At 40.6% G+C, this 19,600-nt stretch overlaps 1 protein-coding gene across 1 annotated transcript in view; it reads right to left on the reverse strand.

Annotated features, from left to right (window-relative positions):
- The window catches only part of CCR3 (C-C motif chemokine receptor 3), a 40,181-nt gene extending 20,785 nt beyond the window's left edge, over positions 1-19,396 (reverse strand). The window contains 1 exon segment of the mRNA XM_018038409.1: positions 19,318-19,396. The gene's annotated coding sequence lies outside the window, so the exon portion shown is untranslated.

Here is a 19,600-nt window from a genome sequence, read left to right on the forward strand (position 1 = left end):
TGCCACACTGAATGCTTGCATTAGAAAAGAAGAGCGGAATCAAGTCAATAATCTAAGTTTCTTCCTCTAGAAACTAGAGAAAGGGCAAAATAAGCCCAAATTAAGCGGAAAGAAGGAACCACAAAGATAAGAACACAAAGTAATGAAATTTAAAACAGAAAACAGATTAAAGCACTGAAACAAAAAGCTGATTCTTCAAAAAGTCATTAAAAATGAGTGATAAACCTCTAGCAAGATCTGAGAGAGAGAGATGACACAAATCAACAATGTCACAAATGAAAAAATGTCAAGAATGAATACAGATTCTTCAGCCATTAAAAGGGACAGTAAGAGAATACTGGGAACAACTTTGGGGCTTCCCATTTGGCTCAGTGGTAAAGAACGTGCCTGCAATGCAGGAGACGTGGATTCAATCCCTGGGTCAGGAAGATCCCCAGGAGAAGGAGATGGCAACTCACTCCAGTATTCTTGAAAGAATACCCATGGACAGAGGAGCCAGGTGGGCTACAGTCCATAGGGTCACACAGAATTGGACATGACTAATGTATGGATGTGAGAGTTGGACTGTGAAGAAAGCTGAAGAATTGATGCTTTTGAACTGTGGTATTGGAGAATACTCTTGACAGTCCCTTGGACTGCAAGGAGATCAACCAGTCCATTCTGAAGGAGATCAGCCCTGGGATTTCTTTGGAAGGAATGATGCCGAAGCTGAAACTCCAGTACTTTGGCCACCTCATGCGAAGAGTTGACTCATTGGAAAAGATTCTGATGCTGGGAGGGATTGGGGGCAGAAGGAGAAAGGGACCACCAAGGATGAGATGGCTGGATGGTGTCACTGACTCGATGGACGTGAGTCTGAGTGAACTCCGGGAGATGGTGATGGACAGGGAGGCCTGGCGTGCAGCGATTCATGGGGTCGCAAAGAGTCGGACATGCCTGAGCGACTGAACTGAAGCAACTGAGCATACACACAGCACGTGGACAACTTTATGCTTATACATGCAACAATTTAAAAGAAATAGACCAATTTGTTGATTATTAACAGAGATAAGACATTTGACAAAGTATTTCACCCCCTCATGATAAAAACCTCTGAGTAAACTGATAACTTAATAAGCATCTACAAAGAGCCTAGAGATAGCATCATGCTTAATAATGAAAGATGAATGCTTTCCTCCAGGATCATGAACGGAGCAAGAACGTTCGTTCAGTCACCTCTCTCCAACCATACATAAGTCCTAGCTAGAGCAATGAGACCAGAAACAAAATATGAGGCATATAGATTGAAAACGAGGAAATAAACTGCCTTTATTTGAGGATGACATTGTTGTCTACATAGAAAATCCCAAGGGATTCTCCCCAAAACTCTTGAAACTAACAAGTTCAACTCAGTTGCAGGAAAAAATCAGCAAACAGAAATCAATCACATTTTTATGTATCAGTGAACACTTAGAAACCAAAATTAAAATACCATTTATAATTGCTTCCAAAATCTTTTAGACTATACCTAGATATAAATCTAACAAAACATAGACAAGATTCGCAATGAAAACTACAAAATGAAGTTAAAAAAAAAAGACCTATGGTTTAGGCAGGGGGATATACACATAGAATAATGGAAGAAAACAGAAAATTACAGAACCAGACTCACAGATATATCCAACTGCTTTCTGACAAAGGCACAGTACCTTTCAACAGAAGAACAGGAGCCTTTTTCATAAATAATGCTGGAGCAATTAGATATCCATAGACAGAAAAAATAAATAAACCTTAACCTAAACTTCACATCATCTATCCTTCAATAAATTTTTTAAAAATAAATATCAACTATACTTCAATAAAAAACTTAAAAAGACACATACAAAAATTGACTCAATTTATCACAAACTTCATTGTAAAATGTAAAACTATGAAACTTTGGAAGATAGCAAAGGATAAATCTTTGTAATCTAGAATTTGGTGAAAAGTTGTTAGAGTTGACGCCAAAAGCCCTATCCATAAAAAGAATAGTTGATAAATTTGGCTTCATAAAAATTACAAGCTTCTCTGAAAGACTCTAAAAACCAGATGGAAATACAAGCCAGAACCTCAGAAAAAAAATCAGTAAACAATATATCCAATAAAATATTTGTATCTAAAATATAAAGCATTCTCAAAATTAGAAAGCAAAAAAACCCAATCTGATTAGAAAATAAAGATTTTTTTTTCCAACAAGGTAGAAATTTTAAAAGGACTTATCTCAAGCAAATAAAGAAATCTACGGATGGTTAGAAAAAAAGAAAAAGTGGGCAAGGGCACGAACCTCACTGAAGAGGACATACATATGGCAGCCAAGCACATGAAGACATGTTCAGTATCATTAGTCATTAGGAAAATGCAGATTAAAACTGCCATCACACTTATCAGAATGACAAATAAAAAGTAGTGACAACACCAAATGCTGGAGAAGATAAGGAGGAAACTGGATCACTCCTACATTGATGTTGGGCATATAAAATAATACAGACACTCTGAAAAAGAATATGGCAGTTTCCTATAAAGCTAATGGCGCCGATGGTAAAGAACCCACCTGCCAACGCAGAAAACGTAAGAGACTTGGATTTGATCCTTGGGTCGGGGAGCTCCTCTGGAGAAGGAAATGGCAACCCACTCCAGTATTCTTGCCTGGAGAATCCCATGGACAGAGGAGCCAGGTGGGCTACACTCCATAGGGTCACACAGTCGGACACGACTGAAGCAACTTAGCACACAAGCAAAACACATGCTTACCATACAATCTAGCAGTCACGTTCCTGGGCTGCTGCTGCTGCTGCTAAGTCGCTTCAGTCATGTCCAACTCTGTGCAACCCCATCCCTGGGATTCTCCAGGCAAGAACACTGGAGTGGGTTGCCATTTCCTCCTGGGCAGATATCTCAAAATAAGCATTTTTGAAGATTTTTTTTTTTTTTTAGCTGACACATAATATTGTATTAATTTCAAATGTGTAATATACTGACTTGAAATCTGTACATTTTGCAAAATGATCACCAACTGAAATGTGGCACGCATGTAATAAAATGCCTAAAGTATACTAATCCAAGTTTTTGCATGTATACGCACCCATGTAACCACCGTGACTGGACAGTGCCAGAACCCCAGACCATTCCTTAGTGCCTCTTCCCAGTCTGTATCCACAGAGGTAAGTGCTCTTTTGTTTCTATTACTGTAGATTAGTTTTGGCTGTACCGTACGTAGTAATACTAGATTGTCCTTTTATGTTGTCACGTAGCATTTTATTGTGTGAAGATACCATAGTTTGGGGCTTCCCTGGTGACTCAGTGGTAAAGAATCTGCCTGCAATGCAGGAGACCCAGGTTCGATCCCTGGGTCAGGAAGATCCCCCTGGAGGAGGGCATGGCAACCCACTCCAGTATTCTTGCCTGGAGAATCCCATGGACAGAGGAGCCTGGCGGGCTACAGTCCACAGGGTTGCAAAGAGTTGGATATGACTGAAGCAACTGAACACACAGCACATAGCTCCCAAGTTTACCCATTTTATTGTTGATAAAAATGGGGGGCTTTCAGTTTGAGACTGTTATCAATAAAATTATTAGCTACATTCTTGTGTATATCTTTAGAGTTCATATACACTTCTTTCTCTGGAGTATATACTTTGAGGTAGAATTTTGGGGTCATAGAGAAGGCATTGTTTAGCTTTACATGCTACTAAATGGTTTTCTAAGTGGTTGTATCAATTTATTATGCTTTCGCCAGTAGTACGTGAGAGTTCAAGTTCATCTCCATTCTCGTCAATAGTTGGTATTGCCTATTAGAGATTTTTCTTGTTTTCTTTTTCATTTTAGCTCTTCTGATGGGTATGGGCTGCTATACCATTATGGTTTTAATTTGCATTTCTCAGATGATTAATGATATTGATTATCTTTTCACATATATGTTGGTTATTTGGTTGTCATCTGTGCAGGGCCTGATCAAATCTTTTGCTGGTCTAAAAATGATTAGGTGGTTTGTCATTTCAGTACTGACTTGTAGGAGCTTGTAATCTGTTCTGTATATGAGCCCTTTATCTAAGAGAAGTATCTCCGATCTGCTTCTGGCTATAGGCACTTGTGCTTTTTTCTACCAGTCTTCTGGTACACCCTGATCACTCCTGATAGTGATTCTATTTGCAAACACCTCTGGGCTTAAGTTTCCAAACGCTGCTGGAGTCACCAACCAATTCTCCAGTGCTTCTGTCAGTTTCTCAGATTCATACAGGCACACCGCTTGCCCCTGCCCGGATTGTGCGCCAGCCATAAACAAAATCTCTCTGTCTTTGATCCCTTCATCTCTCACTTCTCAGAAGCAGGAAGATTTCTTGTTCCCTGAGGTAGAATGAAGTGAGGAAATAAATTTATTCGAGCAGGTACATGATGATATCATACTCTGAATAAAAGATGTCAAACTATACTCTCACCTGTGGTCACACACACATCAAGGCATCAGACTTAATCAACAAGTCTCCATACCAGCTGCCTCTTACACATGCAGCTCAATGCTGGGCACTGTGGGAAACCCACAAAGGAGGACTGGACACGGGTCCAGCTGTTGAGAAGTTTACAATCAAGTTGGGAAGAAAAGGCGTAATACAGGTTATGTGATTTAGTAAAATAATGCGTGTTAGATAACATAACATAACTTCAGAATCAAAGAGTTTTAGAACTGGGCATGCAAGACCATAAGTGCTAATTCAAGCTGGCCCTGGATGGGGAGTTTTTAGAGGACTTCCTTAAGATAGTCTCTCCTTCCCCTTTTCAGCATGGGGGTGGGGAGAAGGGGTTTCTTGGACAACTTTTTTTGCATGTAGGAGATACTCAGCACATGTTGGCTGGTTTGAGTGAGGCTTAGGTTGCAGAAATAAATAGCTACATAACGCTCATCAGCCAAATACCTACCAAGTACCAGGCACAGAGTAAATCACATTTAATTCTTGCCACAGTTCTGAGAAGGGAATGATATTGCTTCTGTTTTACAGGTGGGAAAATGGAGGCTCAGGCAAAGAAAAGACATGGTGTCTGATAGAGCCACGATTCAAAGCAGGTTGACATACTGAGGCACTTGTTACTTGCTGTGAGACACCGCCATTTCCTGTTGCTTGAACAAAGGGAAGGGGACAGTGGGCCTAGCCACTCGATGTCAGAGATTAAAGCCCAGGTCCTAGGGTACCAGGTCTCTGAGGCAGGGTCCAGTAGAAGAGGCCAACCCTTCAAGGGAGGCCTCAGGTGGCCTGACTGGTGACTCTGTATAGCAAGGCAGAGGCCAGAGGGAAGCAAGTTAGATAAGAGAAAGTAACGCGGTCAGGTGGTCTGTCACCCCTCCCCCCTTCCTGTAACTTCCCCAAAATAATGCTCAATCCCTCATGTGCCCAGTTTGGCTGGATGTCCATCTGTCCCATGAAAACCCACCTCCACCTCCACCTTGCCGTCCAGGAGTGCCCTAGCCATGCCATACCATGGAACCGTGGCTGCTGGGCTGCTGTGGCCTGGCAGCGGCATGCATTCCTCCTTCCTCTCGTCTCATCGTTCTGAAGCAGGAATTCAGACATTGGCCCTTTGTGCTTAAATCTGCCAGTTCTTCCTTCCCTGGTGGCCCAGGGGTTTAGAATCCACCTTGCAATGCAAGGGACACCAGTTTGATCCCTACTCTGGGAAGATTCCACATGTCTTGGAGCACCTAAGCCCGTGCACCACAACTGCTGGGTTCTAGGGCCTGCAGACTGCAACTCCTGAAGCCCGTGTGCCTAGAGCCTGTGCTCCACAACAAGAGAAGCCGCCGCAGTGAGAAGCCCGCACGCTGCAATGAAGAGTAGCCCCCGCTTGCTGCATCTTGAGAAAGCAAGTGTGCAGCAACAAAGAACCCACCACAGCCAAAAAATAAGTAAATCTTTAAAAAAGATAAAAACAGAAAAACTGAATCACTTTTCTGTACACCAGAAACTAACAGCACTGTAAATCAACTATGCTTCAATTAAAAAAAAGAAAAAAGAAAGCCAGAAAACAGAACAAAATACCGCCAACCACAGCTTACTCCTCTCAAGAAAACCCACAGAGGGAAAAGGAAGATAGTAACGAGACTAGAAAGTTCAGAAAAGGGAAGTATGAACTGAGTACAAGATGCCTCTCCCCATAAGCACAAACCCATGGTTTGAACTGTTTGTGTGGCATGAAGCAGAGCCCACCCCAAGATGGCAGCGGGGCAAGACCCCTGCCTCCCTCCAGAAAGAGGACTGATCTAGCAGTGGTCTCATGAGCTGGTGCGTCCCAAGTGTAAGGGAATCCCCCTGCAAATAAGAAATTGAGCGCCAGCTAGCTGTATAAAGGGCAGGCATTTGGTTTCTGCCCAAACCAAAGATTTGTGGACTCAGATGCAAAATCTGTTATGTTATCGGATCCCTTTGCCCTTGCAGATTTAAGATGAAAGAGATGCAAATATCTTTCCTGTGCATTCATGGTGTGTAGGTAGCAGTAATGTGCTGGTAAGTGTTTTAATAATCCACTAGGAAGAAAGAAACAAAAAAGGCATTGACATGTTTGCTGGTTTCCAATTCCCTGGTGCAAAGACTCTCCTTGTGGCCAGGTTCAAGCTTCTGACTTAAGGTCACTGAAGGTGGGGTTGGCCAGCCTGAGCCTACCGCAGGGTTAAACAACCATGGTGTTGCATTTACCTTATGTGCTTTATGTGCGTCGTTGGATTAATGTTCATAGATGAAAAAAGTGAGGCTCAGAAAAATAGATTACTTGCCCTGTGTCATTAGCTACTTACTGGTGGAAAGAGGAGATTAAAATTGGTCTGCTCTAGATCAGTAGTTCTGAAGCTTTTTTGATATTGGCATGAACAGCCTGTTTTATTTTTCTTGGTCTTATGAGAGGATTTTATGAGCAATAAATTGGATAGCCTATATAAGACCTCTAGTATAGATTTATGCAATTGATGATCAATAAATAACTTATTTATTACTATCATTATTTTATTATCATATCCTTATTATGTGTGAGGTAGAGACTCCTTGCTTTGATATGGAAAAAAATGAAGCATTTGTTGACATGAACTTAGAGAAGAAATTGGCTGTGCCCGCAGTTTCAGTAAAATTCTTTGAAAGGCATTTCTTATGGCACAGACCTTGTAACAAGCAGAGCAGGGCTCAAGGCCATAATTTCTCCATATATCCCAAAACAGATTTCACTGACTTCTCTTAAACTCTGCTCTTTAAGCCAGATCATAGCATATGTTGAGGTTAAGACAATACCACACCCATGAGATGCTGAGGGCAGAAACCTTGAGCAGGAGAGAATACCTTGCTGCCAAAGGATGTTGCCAAGCCAAGAAGTACATCTTCATGAGGCACTCAGTGGCCATAAACTCAGCTTCATTCCATGTTTTCTTCTCACTCCTATGTATTTTTACTTTAGAACACTGTGTACACATGGGTGTTGGTTTTATTCTCAGTGGTTCCCAAAATAGAAAACAGGTAACAAACACCTATTGAATTGTGGTGCTGGGGAAGACTCTTGAGACTCCTTTGGACTGCAAGGAGATCAAACCAGGATTTAGGATTTCTTTGACATCCTAAAGAAAATCAACCCTGGATATTCATTAGAAGGACCGATGCTAAAGCTGAAGCTCCAATACTTTGGCCACCTGATGCAAAGAGCCAACTCATTGGAAAAGACCTCGATGCTGGGAAAGACTGAGGGCAAGAGAAGGAAGTGATGGAGGGTTAAATGGTTGCATAGCATCACTGACTCAGTGGACGTGAATTTGAGCAAACTCTGGGAAATAGTGAAGGACAGGGGAGCCTGCAGTCCATGAGGTCACAGTGTTGGATGCCTCTTAGTGGCTGAACAATAGCAGTAAGTGCCTAACAAATAATTTTGTGAAAGGACATTATGACTCTATTCTCACAATAACTCAGACCAAACTAGAATCTTTATAGTAGAAAGTGTTACATGCCTCACCCTTGAGTAAAATATTTACAGAGTTAGCAAATGCGCTCTTGCCGGGAGCCAGCATGAGGAATTCCACCCGTGACAAGGTCATGCGGCAAAGCTCTGATGGCAAGGCTAATCAGACCTCAGGTTTACCCCCTGGAATTTCCTGAGCATCCACCCCCCAAAAATAAGAATCTGCCTGCTTTTCCATTCTTCTGATAGTCTCTGGAAAAAAGTCAACTCAGGGCTTTAGTCTTCTGCATTTGAAAGGGATGTTTCAGTTAAACCCCTCTGATAGCTCTCTAGCTTGCCTAACAGGTTCCCCCGGACCTCTTACAGGTTGTGAATTGCTTACAGCTCCCCAACTGCAAGAGGCACAAAGCTTAAAAGTATCTTAAAGATACAGAGCCTTTTCTAAAGAGTTAAAAATTATATTGGTGATGGGTTTTCACTGTTGACTCAATGATTGCCGCCAGACCTCCATATTCTTTATCTTTTAGGCACCTGGGAGGATGTTAATCAATGTAAACGGGAGATGGGAAAAGATACATAGTAGTTTTGATGTTAGCAACACTAGACTTTTGAGTTAATTACTTTTCTCTTTGTTATATATCACTGCACTCCTCTTGTGTCCTTACTATGTAAGAATGTAACTTTATTTAGTGCTTTCTGAGAATGGCACCAGACTTTGGGAAGATCAACACAAATAAGTCTTCTGGTTGACAAACCCTTATCAGAAAAAAGGCTGTAAAATGTTAATTGGCCCTTTTGGCTGGAAGATGATGTAAATTACCTAAGATCTGTGTATACAACTAGGTATGCAGAGAGAAAAGCCTGGTTTTGAAAAGAATCTGGGATGCTAACGCTGCATAACTTTGTGTTACCCATTGATCTCCATCAAAAGTATAAAAGGCCTTCTGAACAATAGAGGAAAGACCCCGTGTGTGTGTGTGTGTGTGTGTGTGTGTGTGTGTGTGTGTGTGTGTGTGTGTGTCCCTTTTCTCCCTTTCCCTCCCTCTCCTCTTTAATTTCAGACTGAATTCCCATCTGGGGCACGGAGGCTCGCCAAGTCTACTTACTTGCCCTGGCTGTGAAGACCCGGGCTGCAAAGGGGAGCCTAAGGCGAGGCACCCTTAGATATTCAGGCGAGCACCAGTGGCCCAACGTAGATGGTGCAAATTCCTTGTCCAGAACTTTATTGGTCTTCCACGTAATCCAAGTTATTCAGCCCTCTTTCTCCACTTAATTTTCCTACTACACTATTTCTTCCTAATCTAATCTTATATTAATAAATAAATAAGTTTTCCTCGCCAAAGTCGTCCCGGCTTCGAATTCCCTGGATCAACCGGGGCTGGACCCCGGCAGGCTCTGTGTCCTAAAACGAAGTTTACTTGTAACTGTTGTTGTTTAGTCACTAAGTTATGTCCAGCTCTTTGGGACCTGGAGGCCCACCAGCCTCCTCTGTCCATGAGATTTCCCAGGTAAAAATACTAGAGTGGATTGCCATTTCCTTCTCCAGGGATCTTCCCAACTCAGGGATCAAACTCATGTCTCCTGCATTGGAGGTTTGCTACTGAGCCACCAGGGACTCATTTTCTTATTTAAATATGTGATTTTGAGTCCTGGCTCTATGACTTTTTTAACTGACTTGACTCTGAAACTTTATGGCATTGAGACACTTGAGCCCAGAGGTTAACAGGGAAGGTGGGTTTGGGATTTTGTTTTTGTATTACAGTTCGTGGTCATTTTAATTTATCAACATAAAATTCAAATAAATGGATATTCCCAGAAGTTCCCTCTAGGACAGTTATTGGGAAAATGCCATTAGTTCCTAAAGTTTAAAATGTCCTACCTCAGAAAATCCGAAGTTGCACACATACCAAAAAGAAGAATTTCAAACTCATAGAGAAAGAGGTCAGTGTTGTGGTTACCAGAGGTGGGAGTTGGGAGGTGGGGAGAAAGGGAAGGTGGAACTGGATGAAGGTGGTGAAAAGGTACAGACTTCCAGTTACAAAATAAAAAAACACTAGTCATGTAAAACATTTTGAATATAATTGACACTGCTGTTATACATGAGAGGTGTTAAGAAAGTAAATCCTGAGTTCTTATCACGAGAAAAAATTTTTTTTCTCTTTCTTTGATCTTATATCTATTTGAAATGATGAATATTCACTAAACTTACTGTTACTTCATGATGTATGTAAGTGAAATCATTCTGTGGTACACCCTAAGCTTATACAATGCTGTGTGTCAATTATATCTCAATAAAACTGGAAGAAAAAAATAATAAAATATTTTTAGAAGAATGATTTGCAATGCCAGTTTTAATGGCTGGTAAGCATTGTATCATGTGCATATATTTACTAATTTATCAAGTGGTCCGTTATTATTAGTTAGATTGAGTAAAGTATTTCTGAATCATTAATAAGGCTGTGATACACATCCTTATTCACAGAGGGTTGTGCACATCTCTGATTGTTTCACTGGACTTGCTACTAAAACTTTGTGCCCTCTGAAAGCTTTTGATACATTATTGCCAGATTTCTCTGCCAAACAGTTGCATTTAAAGGGTGACTTTATTCCCAACAGCAGTTCATGAAAGTGTCTGTTTTTTTCACACTGTCAGCACATCAGATATTGTTATACTATTTCTTTAGGTTCTTTGATGATTCTCAATTTTATAGGCAAAAAAAAAAGTGCCAACTTGTTTTTTTTTTTTTCAGTTTGTACCTCTTGGGAAAAACAAGATTTTTTTAAAATCCTTTTTCAAAAGCCCTGGATTTCCCTCATGTTTTCCAGCATCATGTTGGTGGCACCACGGTCACTACATTGGACCTCCGTGGCCAAGTGATTCACTCTATCAAAATGCTAACATAGTTTCCTGCCATCGGAGGTTCTGTCAGAACATTACATGGCTTAATTTTAAGCCTAAATACCAACAACTTTGTTCCAAGAGGAGGGGAAGAGGAAGCATCAAATAAACGTCTTAAGAGAGGGTAGCAGCTGGCAGGAGCATTTCAGCTTTCATTTGTCTGGATTGTTAGGTTCAGACTGAAGGGCAGATAGGAAAGCCCTTCAACAGGCAGGGAAACCGACCGTAAGGAGACTTTATTTTGACACAGGTCCCTCTCAATTTTTTAATGCACTCACAACGGTTTCTCCTGCTGTGGAGCTGAAATGACCTTGGACTTCACAGAGGCATGGCACCCTCCTCGTAGATTGAATGACTCACGTTCTATTATTCCTCTGTTGAAGTTCTGAACCGAGGACGTTTGCTCTCATCTCTTTTCTCCCCTTCTGTTAGGAACAGACTGAATCTAATATTGTGTTCTTAGTATATGTTGAACTTAGTGAACTCTGTGATTCCCATGAAGAGACTCGAGTGGAAAAAGGCCAGGTATTGTAATTAAAGGCTTCTGGAAGCATCCTTTAGAGCACATGCCATTGGCTCTTGTACCCTGTTGTCCAGCGAGTCTCTTCTCTGTGTATTGCAGTGTAAGTGTGATGTGGCCAAAGAGAGCTGGTGCTTGAGATTTTTCACTGTGACAGTGCAGAATGACAAAGAAGGGGGAGATGTTGTTTTCATTTTATTTTTAGGTTAAGTTTGTATTGACCTAGCTCCCATTGCTCTGAGAATTACTATATAAAAAAATATTTTTAATAAAGTCTGTACTGTTATATCATTGTTATTGATGTAATGGGTTAAAAATTGCATACTGACTTTCATTTCTAATCCATCTATTATATCTAATGTGGACTTCCCAGACGACGCAGTGGTAAAGAGTCTGCCTGCCAGTGCAGAAAGACCCAAGAGGCGCGTGTTTGATCCCTGGGTCAGGAAGATCCCCTGGAGCAGGAGATGGCAACCGACTCTAGTATTCTTGCCTGAAAAGTTCCATGGACAGAGGAGCCTAGTGGGCTACAGTCCAGGGGATTGAAAAGAGTTGGACACAACTGAGTGACTGAGCACAACACACACATAGAATATATATTGAATATTAGTTTTATATTTGGTCGGCCTCAGCTCTACCCCCTCCTCGGTTTTAACACTTTCTTTCACTTTATTCCAGACCGCAGCTTTTCCCTAAGCTTATATCAGGTCCTCACATATAGAAAACTGCGCTTTCTTTATTTGAATAAGAAAAAGTTTGAGACTTCCAGAAGAACATTAAACACTACATACATACAGAAACAGAATATAGAATATACATTTCTAATTTAACCTTGGTATAAGTCACAACTTCTCTAGACCTGTTTTTACATTATGAAAGGAGAGTTTATCATTAGAAGAGAGAACACAAGTAAACCCTTCTGTATTTCAGGCCTGTCAGGGGAGTCAGGCTCCAAGTCTTTCACAAACCATGAGTTATTTCCCCTTCTCCTCCTGAATCTTAGCTCGATTCCCCTCTAGCTCTTTACCTATTAATAGAACCAGACAGTAGGCTTAATAACCACCACTGATTCCTATTCTGGACCCAGAATAGGTATAAGGTTCAGAGGGTGGATTTACCTGCTCCATGAACTTAAACCCATGTTTTCAAGCTCCAGAACCATAATCTCAACCACTGAACTATGCTGTTCCAAAGCAGCCTGGTGGTTCTCAAACATTTTTTCAGCACTGAAACTTTTAAACTGATATCTTCCATAAAATTGCAAAAATAGCACTGCCCTGGGTAAGAAGGAACCCAGGTCTCGTTTGCTTGGCCTCATTTACAAGCCTGGGTTGGCCCCGTGGTGCTTTCACAGAGCACTGAGCTGCAGGAAGTAGGAGAGGAAACCACTACATTCCCACAACTACACTGACCTTGATGGAGCAAAACCTACCTTGCCTCCTCTCCAGAGTCTCTGGGTGAAGACCAAGGAGTCAGGGTCCACAACAGCAGAGGCCCAAGAGTGTGACTCACAGCTTAAGTAGTAGTGTCAACAGTCAAAGGGCCGATAGAGCTGCCCTACTTTAATACTTCCGCAGGGCTGCAGAAGGGTTATCAAGAGACAAGCAGTGTTTGCATTTTCTGTGCCTTGACAGTGGACATGATAAGGGATTTGGGAACTCATTTCCCCTGCTCTTCTCTGCCAAGTAAAAACCAGAGTTATACTGAATAAAAACTGAACACCCTATGTGGCCCGTTTGAGAATCATTAATGCATCCTTAATATCTAGCCATATCTGCTAGTCATACCAAAATCTGCTTTTAGGTCTTTCAATTCAGTTCAGTTCACTTGCTCAGTTGTGTGTGACTATTTGTGGCCCCATGGACTGCAGCACTCCAGGCTTCCCTGTCCTTCATCATCTGGAGCCTGCTCAAACTCATGTCCATGAGTCAGTGATGCCATCCAACCATCTCATCCTCTGTCATCCCCTTCTCCTCTTGTCTTCAATCTTTCCCAGCATCAGGGTCTTTTCCAATGAGTCAGTTCTTCACATCAGGTGGCCAAACTATTGGAGTTTCAGCTTCAGTATCAGGCCTTCCAATGAATATTCAGGACTGATTTCCTTTAGGATGGACTGGTTGGATCTCCTTGCAGTCCAAGGGACTCTCCAGAGTCTTCTCCAACACCACAGTTCAAAAGCATCAATTCTTCAGTTCTCAGCTTTCTTTATAGTCCCAACTCTCACATCCATACATGACTCATCTAGCTTTGACTAGATGGACCTTTGTTGGCAAAGAAATATCTCTGCTTTTTAATATGCTGTCTAGGTTGGTCATAGTTTTTCTTCCAAGAAGCAAACGACTTTTAATTTCATGGCTGCAGTCAACATCTGCAGTGATTTTGGAGCCCCCCCAAAAAATAAAGTCTGACACTGTTTCCCTATCTATTCGCCATGCAGTGATGGGACCAGATGCCATGATCTTCGTTTTCTGAATGTTGAGTTTAAAGCCAGCTTTTTCACTCTCCTCTTTCACTTTCATCAAGAGGCTCTTTAGTTCCTCTTTGCTTTCTGCCATAAGAGTGGTGTCATCTGCATATCTGAGGTTATTGATATTTCTCCTGGCAATCTTGATTCCAGCTTGTGCTTCATCCAGCCCAGTGTTTCTCATGATGTTCTCTGCATATAAGTTAAACAAGCAGTGCCGGCGACGGAATGAAACACCAACACTGCAGAGTGGTTTAAATCTTTATATTTTAACACTTGCTTCTTACAGCTGCTTTATTTTATATCCCTTGCACAACAACCTACAGGGCAAGCTGCCAAGCACTGCGATTCAGAGACTATACAGTGCGCAGGCGCAGGGCGAGATAACCTTTACCTTGACTTATTTACTGCAGCTAAGACTTTGTTTTGGGGAACTTCCTTATCAACTTAGAATCTGTTTTGTCCCAGGGTCTGTTCCTTTTGAGGAATCAGAGAAACATCCTTGTGTGCAAGCAATGTTCTTTTCCCATGGGAACAAACAGGATTCTTAGCTGAACATCTCGTTTGCAAGAATGTTCAGCCCTGGTTGAGAGTCTCGTTTGCAAGCACTTCTCAACCTTCCTTAAACCTAGTTCCCTACATCTCCCCCTTTCTTTTCTTGTAGATGCTGAATAAGCGCTTGAATACGCAAAGCTTTTTTTTTTAATTGTTTTCCTTTTTGCCAGCGCCGGTAGACTATAAAAGCAATAAAACATAAAGCAACAATTAACAAAGTATTTACAAAGGATGTTGTTAACAATGTAGATATATGCCCTAAAGGATTAAGGTTATCTAATCTTTTTTGAAGACTTTTCAGTATATCAGAACCAAGAATATCAGGCAGCGTCTTACTAAAAGTTGACAATATAGTTTGTTCTAATTCCATAATTTTAACAGTTGAATTCTGGTGTCTCACTAAAGACCTTTTCGCCTTTTCCCAACCCTCACTCATATTAAAGGGAACAGGGGTTACACATAGGTGAGATGAGTTCCAATCACATTTTAACACACTCTTTGTAGCTAACACAGTCACTTGATCTCCTAACCAGGAAACAGTGTGTTGTAAATTTAATACATCAGTAGCCAATTGAGCGTCTAAATCATGCTGTTGTTGCCACAATAAATGAGCATCTTTATGCCACTCTCTGACAAAATCAGCAGTCTGTATGCCTTGATGCAAAGCAAGACCTCTACAGTTGCTGTTGCTGTTACTGAAGCCACGGCGAGAACTGATGCGATGACGACGCCAAGCATTCTTGGGGATCGATGGAGAAGAGCGTGCACAGCGTTCACAAGAAGAGCAGCAGCAAAAGAGCCCGACCATGGCCAAGTGAGACTCGCAGGCAACCAGAGCCAGCCCGTGCTTCCACAGTGACCGAAGAGCGATTACTGGAGTGGACCATCTTGTCTTCAACATTTTCCCACCAGGAACGATTTATACATTGAGTCAAGTTACAATCAGAAATTCATAACTAGACGAGGGTCATGATCCCTGCAATGTTTTCTCAGCTTCTTGAGTCAGCTTTTTCAACTGTCCCCATGTCGGTGGACTTGCCTCTCTTGTCGCAAAGGTGAAAGTCCTCTGCATTGACATTCCTGAAACTGGCGCACGATTGGGTCGCTCATCCTGCAACTTCACCAATCTCAATGGAACCCAGATCCTGGAATTATTCACAGAAATAAAAGCATACCCTCGCCCCAAGAAGTGAAGTACTGCTGGAATCCATCCCTTTATCTCATCCTTATACCATACCTGGAAATGTTCAAAGCTTTTTGTCTTCTTTTCTGAATTGCCAAAATGCTGTTCTGCTGGAGTAATCTTACTTTTTTCCCAGACATTTAAAAAGTTAAGAGTTAATAGTGTTTTATTTAATACATCCCTTGGTGATATCACACCTTTTTCCCCGTTTTATTTTTTCAATGTATTTTTGAAGACTCCGATTAGCTCTTTCAATTATAGCTTGTCCTTGATTATTATAAGGAATACCAAAAGTGTGCTTAATATGATATTGTTCTAAAAATTGAGATAATTTAGAGGATTGATATGCGGGAGCATTATCAGTTTTTAATTCTATAGGTATGCCCATAATAGCAAAACAAAATAGTAAATGAGTAATAGCAGAATCTGCCTTTTCTGAACTTAAAGCTGTAGTCCATTGAAAATGAGAATAAGTATCTATAGTATGATGAACATATTTCTGTTTACCAAATGAAGAAATAAAAACAATATCCATTTGCCAGATTTGGTTAGATTGTAATCCTCTGGGATTTACTCCAGGAGGGGCAAAGGGCAAAATAATCGGTGCACATATGGAACAAGAACGAACAATGCGTTGAGCTTGTTTTCGTGTTAATAAGTTTTTTGTAACCCTTTAGAATTAGTATGATGTAAGCAATGTTCTTGTGTTGCAGACTGTAAAGGATAAAGTAAGGCATCTATATTTGCATTTCCTTGAGATAATGGTCCGGGGAGAGAAGAATGAGCTCGAATATGAGTAAAAAAGACAGGGTTAGTTCGCCTAATTAATAATTGTTGAACCTGAAAAAATAATTTATCAATATTAGTTTTTAAAGTTACCAGTAGAGTGGCTTCAGGAAGATAAATACATGAAAAGACTGCATATTTAGAATCAGAAACAATATTAATAGGAATATCACAAAAATCCTGTAATGCCAAACAAATGGCCCAAAGTTCAGCAGGCTGCACAGAAGAAAAGGAATGTGGAACAACTTTAGAAGTAGTATCAGTCCAATAGCCAGCAGTATTTTTATTGGCATCTGTAAAAATAGTTTTTTCTTCAACTGGAATATTAGATATAGGAGATTTACAAACCATTGATGTATGTCGAAGAAAATCTATCATTTTAGATTGAGGATATTGATTAGAAAAAGTCCCTGAATAAGATGCAAGAGCTATCTGCCAATTTTCATTAAACTGTAAGCAATTAGAAATTTGGGTGGAAGTAAGTTGAGTAATAATTGTTTGAGGGTCACTTCTAATTAACTGAGTAATATGGCCTCGACCTTTTAAAATAAGGAAAGCAATTTTATCCATATAAGTAGTAAGCTTTTTTGTATAGTTATTGGGTAAAAATACCCACTCAATCAACCCTGCAGATTGAGCCATAACTCCAGTAGGAGAATAAGGAGTATGGAACACTATGAAATATATAGGTTGATCCTGTTGTAGATAAGTAAGAAACCCTTCATTCAACCGTTGCTCTATAAAGTGTAATTCCTCTTTTGCTTGAGAAGTAAGAGATCGAGGGCTGTTAAGAGCAGTATCACCCTCTAAAGTAGAAAATAAATGACGCAATTGATGTGTAGGAATCCCTAACATGGGACGTAACCAGTTAATATCACCTAAAAGCTTCTGAAAATTATTAAGAGTTTTCAAATTATCTCGTCTAATTTGGACTTTTTGAGGTTTTATTCTTTGTCGTTCTAAAATAGCACTTAAATATGAAATAGGAAATTCAGTTTGAATTTTTTCAGGAGCAATTTGAAGATTAAAATCACTTAAAGCTTTCTTTACATGAATAAAAAATTTATCTCGTTCCTCTTTACTAGGAGCTGCCAATAGAAGATCATCTATATAATGATAGAGAAGACAATTAGAAAATTGTTGTCTCACAGTAATAAGAGCACGATTAACAAACTCCTGACAAAGTGTAGGGCTATTAATCATTCCTTGAGGCAACACTGTCCATTGATAACGTTTTACGGGCTGCCCATTATTATACACTGGAATAGTAAAAGCAAATTTATTTCTATCTTTTATTTGCAAAGGAATATTAAAAAAACAATCCTTCAAATCTAAAACCATCAAAGACCAATCCTGTGGAATCAAAGCAGGAGAAGGGAGACCTAATTGCAAAGCTCCCATAGGTTCTTTGCACATTTGTTAACTTTCCTTAAATCAGTCAACATTTTCCATTTACCACATTTTTTCTTAATGACAAAAACAGGAGAATTCCAAGGAGACGTAGAAGGTTCAATATGGCCAGATTGAAGCTGTTCTTTTACTAATTGTTCTAAAGCCTCGAGCTTCACTTTTAGAAGCGGCCACTGCTCAACCCATTTAGGGACATCAGTTAACCATTTCAATGGGAGAGCTCGAGGAATCTGAGCAGTGGCTACAAGTTTTCCGTCGAGATGGTGAGCGTTGTTCCTAAAGAAAATAAAAGATTTCTTCCCCAGATATTAATAGGTATATTAACAATGTAAAAAGAAATAGATACTTTCTTTCCATTAGACAATTGGCATGACAAAGGTTGAGCGCTTCTCCACACATCTGCTATTGATCCTAAGCCTGTTAAAACAAGAGGAATTTTTTCTTTTTTCTAGTCATTAGGCCACTGCTGGAGAGAAATAACCGAAACATCTGCTCCTGTATCCACTAATCCTTTAAACTGTTTATCTTCAATAATCAGTGACATTAAAGGACAAGAGTCATTAATAAGCATTTCCCAAAATATACTTTTTCCCGTACTTTCAAAACCATTGACTTTTTTTTTCCTACCTCAGCCTTGTCGGCAGCTACCAGAAATAGGGATGCGTAAGGTGGTGCAGAAGGGTTAACAGCCTTGGAAGTTTGTTTTTTATTTAATAAAACCTTTTAAAAGGCAGCAGTCATTGCCTCTACAGAATCTGAATCTTCCCCAGAACTCACATCTCTATCTGGCTCAGTGGATGAATCTGTACTATCATCCGGAGGTTTGGGCGGAGGCCGAGGTGAAGCCCCCTCCTCAAGATAACATGAGGCGGCCTCACTATCAGCACCCATTAATTTTAAAGCCTGCATTATAGCGCTACATAGAGTCCACAGCCTTAAAGGAATCACGTTTCCTTTTTGATGCTGCCTTCTTAACTCTTTCTGCATTACTTTCCATTTTTTCAAATTTAGCTGTACTTCTGTTTGATATTGAAACCAATAACAATGCTGCTCTATAAGACAGAATGACTCACTCAAGCGGCGAGTAGACGTTTTAATTCCTATAGAATGCAGGAGCCCCTTAACCAGCTCCATATATTTGTGACTTTAAAGATGGGGAATTCCCCATAGTTTCTTCTTTTTCTTTTTTCTTTTTTCTGTTCTTTTTTTTTTTTTTCATATTTTTTCGAAAGTCCCCCTTTCAGCGTTTTGCTCCGGGGTGTTCTCCCTTTCTGATTTTTTTTTTTTTCTCTTTTTTTCGAAAGTCCCCCTTTCAGCTTTTTGCTCCGGGGTGTTTACCCTTTCGGATTTTGATTCTTTTCTCTTTTTCTCGAAAGTCCCCCTTTCAGCGTTTTGCTCCGGGGTGTTCTCCCTTTCGGATTTTTATTCTTTTCTCTTTTTCTCGAAAGTCCCCCTTTTAGCCTTTTGCTCCGGGGTGTTTACCCTTTCGGATTTTTATTCTTTTCTCTTTTTTTCTATTTTCCGAAAGTCCCCCTTTTAGCCTTTTGCCCCGGGGTGCTTACCCTTTCGGTTCCGTCGTGCCCCACGTTGGGCGCCAGATGCCGGCGACGAAATGAAACACCAACACTGCAGAGTGGTTTAAATCTTTATATTTTAACACTTGCTTCTTACAGCTGCTTTATTTTATATCCCTTGCACAACAACCTACAGGGCAAGCTGCCAAGCACTACGATTCAGAGACTATACAGTGCGCAGGCGCAGGGCGAGATAACCTTTTCCTTGGCTTATTTACTGCAGCTAAGACTTTGTTTTGGGGAACTTCCTTATCAACTTAGAATCCGTTTT

This window comes from Capra hircus, chromosome 22 (genome assembly GCF_001704415.2).
Source record: "Capra hircus breed San Clemente chromosome 22, ASM170441v1, whole genome shotgun sequence".
Taxonomy (NCBI): domain Eukaryota; kingdom Metazoa; phylum Chordata; class Mammalia; order Artiodactyla; family Bovidae; genus Capra; species Capra hircus.